The sequence below is a fragment of the Scylla paramamosain genome, chromosome 36 (genome assembly GCF_035594125.1).
Source record: "Scylla paramamosain isolate STU-SP2022 chromosome 36, ASM3559412v1, whole genome shotgun sequence".
NCBI lineage: Eukaryota > Metazoa > Arthropoda > Malacostraca > Decapoda > Portunidae > Scylla > Scylla paramamosain.
The window spans coordinates 10,183,705-10,191,907 of record NC_087186.1 but is presented as its reverse complement, the minus strand read 5'-3'; the positions used below and the strand labels follow the sequence as shown (position 1 = coordinate 10,191,907).

Below are 8,203 nucleotides of genomic sequence, written 5' to 3'. Positions count from 1 at the left end.
AATTTTAGTAATCTGTCAGTAGAGCCATAAAACACCCTTAAAAACTTGTACAACTTTAAGTAGAGGCTTCTGATTTGAGTTGAGGTGTTGAGAAGTGTTTGAGAATAAGCGCAGTGGAAGTAAAGAGAGTGAGGCAGATTATTTGACTTGTGACAGTGATGTTGTTGTTTTGGGTCACCACACCGCTGCCCGCCTCCTGCCCTCCTTAACATAGTCACGACCACCAATAACCTTGACTGCAATGAACTGAAGAAGTGAATGAACACATGAAGAACCACGAAGACTGACCTCATTAACCTCATCCTCAGAAAAATAAATAAATAATAAAAAGGGATGATTTACGATGATGAATCAGCTGAATGAATAATGAGTGAGATAAAATGTGTTCTTAAGATTAACTTGATAAATTGAAGGATACTGTATCGTACTTACACGAATATCGGGAAAATAATGAAGAGATGAAGGGAATATAAGACTCCAAGCAAGAGGAGATAATGAGATAAATAATGATGAGATAAGAGATAGATAATGAGACCAGAGAGTAAACAAGAGAAGTGAGAGTTGCAGGGTACTGATAGAAAATAAAATAAGTAAAGTCATACTTGGAAAATGAGAAGGTGACTCATAGGTAACATGAAAATAACTGATAACAAACGTGAGAGAAAATCATGAGTAAGTCCATTAAGTAAAATAAATGATAATGATAATAGATAAATAAAATATGGAAGTAGTCACTAAAGGGAATAAATATAATGAAGTTACGTGGAGGAGGAAAATGAGAGATCAGGGATAAAAGGGATTTGCTGTTGATTTTTTTACCTTCCATTCAGTTTAGCTTTAAAAATGTGTCGCCCGTGTTGAATGTGCGGATGACAGCTTGGCTTATCTTCAATTTGGGCTTCATTCCCTGCGCCTCATTTTAATTACTGACGGAGGAAAGCACGCACACACACACACACACACACACACACACACACACACACACACCACGTCACCAGCCAGCCAGCCAGCCAGGCAGTCACCATCCTCTGAACACGTCACAAACAGCGCTCACGGAATTTTTCATAGGCTTTCAACCACACAGGAATTCCAATTTTCCTCGACACTGCTCCCTCGTGATTTAATAGCAAGGCCTTTTTAGTAGCGGCCGAGGCGAGCCCAGCGTAGGGAGAGGCGATCTGGCGGCGCTTTTAATAGGTTCTGTAGAAGTTGTGGTGGTGGTGTACGCAAGATAATAAATTATATAATGCAGTGGTGCCTTCTAATTTCTCGTTTTCCTTCTCGTTTTCTCCGTTTTCTTTTGATTTTGTTCCTCCAGATTAAAAATTTGGTTTCTTTTTTTTTCTCTTCCTCTTTTGTTTCGTTTTTTTTATGTTATTGAATTGTTCTTTTTCCTCTTCTTTTTCCTCTTCTTTCTCCTCCTCCTCCTCCTTCTCCTCCTCCTCCTCCGTTTAAAAGTCTATTGCTGTTTGATTTGCCTTTCTAATCCTATTCAGTTTTCATCTTCATCCTTTATCTTCGTGTTCATTTATCCCCATGTTGTCTCTTATTCTCCATTTTCCTCTACCTTTCTTCAGTTTCTCGTTTATTTCTTCTTCCTTTCCTCTCGTGAATCTCTCTCGATTCCATTTACGTTCAATTTTCCTATTCTCTCTCTCTCTCTCTCTCTCTCTCTCTCTCTCTCTCTCTCTCTCTCTCTCTCTCTCTCTCTCTAAGATTTGCTACGGAGATAAATTGAAAGGCAGCAGGATACTTTTCCATCGAGACAATCAGCTTTCTCCCCTTCCTCCGCTTTGCTCTGAATCTACAGCAGCTCGTGTTTGTCGGAAAATATTTCACAACTGGCTGGATGGTCTTTCCTCCCTACAAATCCTAATGTAATTTCCCTTTTCCTCCCTTACGCTTCGTCTTCTTGAGTCTTTCCCTTCCTGGCAGCGGTGCGAGTTTTGTACGTGTTGTTTGTGTGTGTGTGTGTTTTTGCTGTGCTACCTGGTTTTGTATGTTAGGTCAGGTGTGTTAGTGTTCCCTTACCTGTGTGAATTTTGTAGGTGATGTATTTCATACGTGTTTATTTTGGTGTATTATCAGGTGAGGGTTAGGTCAGGTGGGTTGCTACCTTCTGGTCTAGGTAAACTCCCTACCTGTAATCTCATTAGTACCTTCTGAAGACCCCTGTATACGTTCCTGCGTTTTTTATATCCGTCTAATATTCCCAGTAACTTGAGTCAGGTGTGTCAAATTACCTGTAGTGAGACTGTCTTATTACTTACCAGAATCTTGCATACCTGGTTTAACTAGCTCAGGTATGTAGATAAATAATAAATATCCTTTATAGGTGCACAATTTACTTATTTATCTATCTATTTATTCATTACCTTTCTTGGGAGGGAGGAGGTTAAAGATTCAGAAGCAAAGGGGAAGAGGACGTGGCGGAACTCCAAGTCCACACAGTAGAAAGGAATCAAGTCGGTGTAGGAGTGAAGGAGGGAGTGACGGCTGAGACCCCTGGTGCCTCCCTCGTATAGGTCGTTACCGTGGATTAAGTGGCTCTCTCCCCCGCCCGAGGTGTCGCGGGAGTCGAGGAAGATGTAGGAGGGAGTTATGGGAGGTCGGAGACGGTACTGGTCTTGTGAAGGAGGCGGTGGAGGAGGAAGGGTTAGAAGGAGGCACAGGAGACTAGAGGAGCGGGAGGAGGAGGAGGAGGAAAGGATAAGGAAGCGAAGAGGGCACGAGAGGACAAGATATAGCAGGGTCAGATGAGGTGAAAGAGGGAAAGGGAGGAGGGGAGAGACGCGTTGGAAGAGGAAATAGGGAAGGAAGGGGCAGAAGGGAGGCGTGATATCAAAAAATGGGAAAGGGGAAACTGAAGGAAATCGTGCAGGTGACTTAAAGGGGAAAGTCTAGGAAGAAAGAGGAACTACAGAAGAATTGAATAGACGAGATAGGGATAAATTTAAGGAAAGGGAATAGGGAAAGGAAGGAAAAGTATCAACGAAATAAGGGACAAAGAAAGGAAGGAATAAATCAAGACAGGAAAAATTATGAAAAGACGAGAGAGAAAATGAGGAATAAAACAAACCACAAAAAAATAAAAACTACAAAACTTAATAGAAAGGAGTCTAACATAAAGAATGTATATATATGTATATATATTTATATTTGTATTTGTGTGTTGTGTCCCACCCCTAAAATAGGTTGCACACGGCAGTGCGCCTTCGGGTGATAATGTACCTATGTTTAAATAAAGAGAGAGAGAGAGAGAGAGAGAGAGAGAGAGAGAGAGAGAGAGAGAGGAATAAAAAAAAACAACAAAGAGTAAGAACTGGAAAATTTAAAGAAAAGGGAAGAGAAAAAAGAGAAACAAAGCAAACAAGAGCAAAAAAATAATCAAAACAAAACAAAAACACAGAATCACAGAAAGAAAGAAAAAGAAAGAAAGGAAGCTATAGAGTGAGGAGAGGAAGGAAAGGTGGATGGGACTGGAAGAAGAAAGAGAAATACGAAGAGGAGGAGCTGGAGGAGGAATACCAAGGATGCCACATGAGCCTGTAAGTGAGTGTGTCTTTGTCATGTGTCTGTTTCCTTCGGGTTAACTTTCCCTGTGCGCTGCTCTCCTTTGAATTTTTGATGACGGCAAAGAAGGAAGAGGAAGAGGAGGAGGAGGAGGAGAGAGAGAAGGAAGAGAGGGAGAGGGAGCGTGGAAAGATCATAGCAATTCAATAACAAAACAAACCAATTACTGTACGTCTCTTACACACACACACACACACACACACACACACACACAGTCCAATTTCCTTCCCTCCGTATTCTATTTTTCCTGCAAGAAACCTGATTTGCTTCATCGAATTTTATACTTCATTATCTGAAGACGAAAGAGAGAGAATAGGAGGAGGAGGTAGAGGAGGAGGAGGAGGAGGAGGAGGAGGAGGAGGATGACAAATCTAGTAAATGATAATACTTCTGTTCATGCTTCGCTTCATTCCAATTCACTACATTTGCATGGATTCTCTCTCTCTCTCTCTCTCTCTCTCTCTCTCTCTCTCTCTCTCTCTCTCTCTCTCTCTCTCTCTCTCTCTCTCTCTCTCTCTCTCTCTCTCAGCATTTCCTTTCATAAATACAGAAATTACCTATTATTATTATTATTATTATTATTATTATTATTATTACTAGCAGGTGTATCTTTCCACAGGTGAGTTTGTTGCCATGGCGTCACACTTCCGCATCTGTTGAAGTAAAGTGACGTATTACGTGTGTGTGTGTGTGTGTTTCCATGGATGCAAATGCGCTCTCTCTCTCTCTCTCTCTCTCTCTCTCTCTCTCTCTCTCTCTCTCTCTCTCTGACACGAAAATCACCCTTTAATGTCCTCGATTCGCCTTCAAGGTCACGATATATTTAACTCAAGGAAGAAAACGAGAGAGATCAAAGAAAACATTAAAGATAACTAAGATAAAAAAAAGAAATCCCATGTAAAATAAGAGACGCGTACAAAAAAAAAAAAAATCTAAACCAACAACAACAACAACAACAGCAACAACACCCTCAGACGTGCCACCTCCCCTAACACGCTGCATCCAGAACGTGACAGGAATGGAAATGGTGCTTTCATTCTTCTTTCATTGAATATGGATACTGAAATTTGTTTTTAATGGAGTTATTTGAGAGAGAGAATATGAAAACCCCCAAAATAAGAAAGACGACGGACAGAAAGGAAAATAAAGAAAAGGAGAAAAAAATGGACGGATGAAAAAGGTGAAAGTGAAATGAAGATAAGTGAAGTGGAGAAGACAAAGGAAAGAGAAGGAGAGCAGCAGCAGGAGGAGGAGGAGGAGGACTGGTGTTTGGGGTGTCAGGAGCCATTATGTTGCGTTGCTCCAGCCGCACCACACCATTACTCACACCTGCCTCCCAACACTCTCTTCAGGGCCGGGGAACTCACTCAAAAGCCACACTCCTCTGATCAGGCCCACAGTAATCTCTTGGAGTGCCAGAGTCTCCCCTTCAGGGCCACAGTGTTCTCCCTGAGAGTCTTATTCCATAGAGCCTTAGTACTTTTTCGAGAGGTAAAAAATTATAAGGGGACATTTTTCTGGTTTTCTTAGGTGTCATGTTCTTTGTACAGGGTCACAGTGCCACTTGAGGGCCGTGTTATCAGGTCGTCTCTCTCCGCAGGGTCACATTTTAAGGGCCCACATATCTCCGCTAAACTAAACTTTCAAATTCTTGATCTTAACTTATATAGTCGTAAATCTCCGTTTAGAGAGAGAGAGAGAGAGAGAGAGAGAGAGAGAGAGAGAGAGAGAGAGAGAGAGAGAGAGAGAGAGAGAGAGAGAAACGACATAAGAAAAATTACAAATTAAGATAAGTGACGTACGAAGAAGTTAAACATTTAAACATAGTGAGAGAGAGAGAGAGAGAGAGAGAGAGAGAGAGAGAGAGAGAGAGAGAGAGAGAGAGAGCGCATGTGTCTCTTCATTCTTCTTGAGTTAGCAGGAAAATGTAAACGAGGAAAGACAAGTTTGGACAGAGAAAAAAAAAATATCAGGAGGAAGAAAACTTTTTCCCTTGAAGACAAAACTATTTTCCTTCCAAAAAGAAAAAAAAAATGAAATGAAGGGTGGCAGGTGACAAGGAAGCAAATTTAGGCGGGAAAAAAGACAGGAATGGATGGAGGAGGAAATGAAAGTAATTAATTAAGAGAGAAGGGAAGTCACAGTGGAGGAGAAGGTTCAGTTAATGTGAAAGAGAAAGTTGAAACGTGAAAAGAATAAATGAAATACGTCTTAAGTTGTTTGTTTATATTGTAGAGGTGGGTGATGAACTAAAGGTGAGTGTGGAGGTGGTTAGTGTGAATACTGTGAGTGAGAAAGCTGTGACTGATGGAACAAAGTGAAGAAATGTGAAAAGGAAAAATTACATAGAGTTGTATAATTTATTAGAGATGAATATTGAGGTTATTAGTGTATTGTAGTACATGACGAAGTTGTGTTTGATAGAAAGGTGAACTTATGTGAAAGGAAAAGCAAAGTAAAGGAGATATAAATGCTTGAAGTTCATTTTGCTGATGCGTTGTTAGCGAAATGTGTAAATGTTTTAGAGAAGGAAGTTGCGTTTGTTCGCTAAAATAGACAAGTAAAATTAAAAAGTTATGTTGACATATTGTGAAGGAAATGCGGGAAAGCGTTGTAAAAATGTACGTGTGAATAATTACAAAGAGAATGTTGTCACTGCAGAGAGAGTGAGAGAGAGAATAAAATTAACACTACGTAAAAGGATGGTACTTGAAAAAAATGGTTTAAAATTAATTATCACAAAAGCAAATACTAAAAATAATTTAAAAAGAGCATAGTATCTTTAAAAATAGAATAAAAATGTAAATAAAAGCAAGGAAATAAGGAGAATTAACAATATAGCTTGTCATAAAACGAGAATAGGAAGCAATGTTGTATAAAAGAGACATCCACGGCGAGAAATGATTACTGGAAACTTTCGTGTCTAGCAAAACAACACAAAAAGAAAAACGAAACAAAAAAAAACATATAAACAAAAACAATATAAAAAACAACTCTGATATATTGCAAAAAAAATAAACAAACAAACAAACAAACAAACGAATATGCAGCGAGAGTGAAAACTGTATAAACCGTGACGAAACGGTATACATTATTCATTCAGCTCAGTTTACGCGAGTCACGAGTCACTTACCTGAGTTCACCGCGCCACCTTACCTCCTCACCTGTTAATTGCCGCACCTTCCCGCGACCCACCAGTGTTTCGCCGCTCATTATACAGACCCGGGGACGAAAATAAGTATAATCAAGCGTTGTAATTTTGTACTTGTTATCATATATTTGTACTTTTAGTATATATGTACTTTTTTTTTTTTTTACGTAAAAGATTGCTTCGGATTAAAGAGGAATTTAAGTGGATGAAAGTGTTGTAATTTATCTGTCTTTACTTAAGAGTCTTATTAATTTGAGGTGTTTAACTTTGGGTTTGTTCTTGTTCATGGTTTAAGTGAAAATATAAGATTTCTGTTCCCAGCGATGACTAATAAGTGATCTAAAGTGTTGTAATCTGCTTATCATTTACTTTATATAAGCTTTGTTTCTTTTTATTTAAGTAAAGGTAACGATTACTTCACCTGGCTGGAAAAAAAAAGTTACATAAATTGTACTAATCGACTTATTACTTATCATAAGAATTTTAGTTGTGTATTTACTTTTTCTATTTTATTTATTTATTTATTTATTTTTTATTTATTTTTGTTTTTTTATATAATTCCGGGTTAAGGTAATGATTGCTTCCGGGCGGCACTTAAAGGTGAAGTAACGAGTGTGTGTGTGTGTGTGTGTGTATGTGGTGTTCACGCTTTGAGGGGCTGGCTGAGGCTGTCTTAAGGTCGAGTGTTACCTGAGATGCTGAGTGCTGTTGAAGTATTAAATTTCTTTCCTATTTCTATCTCTTTTATTCATTTTTTTTATTCATCCTCTCTCTTTCTTTTCTCTCAGTTCGTTCTTTACTTTCATCCTTTTTTCTCATCTTCGTGCTTGTTTTCCTTTGTTCTTTTTTTTTCTCTCTCTCCTTTTGTGTTCTCCCTCTCTTTCTCCTTTCTCTCTTTTATCGTCATTTTCTTCCTTCATTCACGGCTATTTTTCTTTTCATCCACGTTTTTCTCTGTTTCTTCTCTAGTTCTCCTTCGTTCCTTCTTCCGTGTTTTCGCACTCCACCCTTTTATCTCCTCTTATCCCCTTTCTTCTTCCTTGTCTGCTTCCTTTTTCCTTTTCTACCTTTATTCGGATTTTACATTCCACATCCTTTCTTTAATTTGCCTTCATCCATTCCTCCTCCTCCTCCTCCTCGTCACATTTCTTATTCCTCCCTCCCTTCCCTTTCTTTCACCCCTTCATCCCTCCTCTGATTCCACCTCCTTCCTTCCCTCTCTCCCTCTCTCTCCCCCGCTTCGCACCTTGTCATTATAACACCTGCAAACAAGCTTTCACTCCCTCACCATGCTCACCTCTCCCCCTCACCTTTAAGTCCACTCTCCCTAGCTGGCTCACTCCTAAACACTCTTACAGTCTACTCCCCAGCACCCCGAAATACATTCACTCTCTCACAAGCTCAGATACATTCTTTAACCTTTTTATTCATTGTCGTTGCTCCTGCAGTTTCAAACGCTTTGGTTTATTTGTATTCATT

At 39.4% G+C, this 8,203-nt stretch overlaps 1 long non-coding RNA gene across 1 annotated transcript in view; it reads left to right on the top strand.

The window, feature by feature from the left end:
* LOC135090966 (uncharacterized) overlaps positions 1 to 5,612 on the top strand; it is a 64,334-nt gene extending 58,722 nt beyond the window's left edge. The window contains exon 2 of the long non-coding RNA XR_010262220.1: positions 4,193 to 5,612. This is a non-coding gene — a long non-coding RNA (uncharacterized LOC135090966). The remainder of the gene's footprint in view (positions 1 to 4,192) is intronic.
* Positions 5,613 to 8,203: the final 2,591 nt, after the last annotated feature.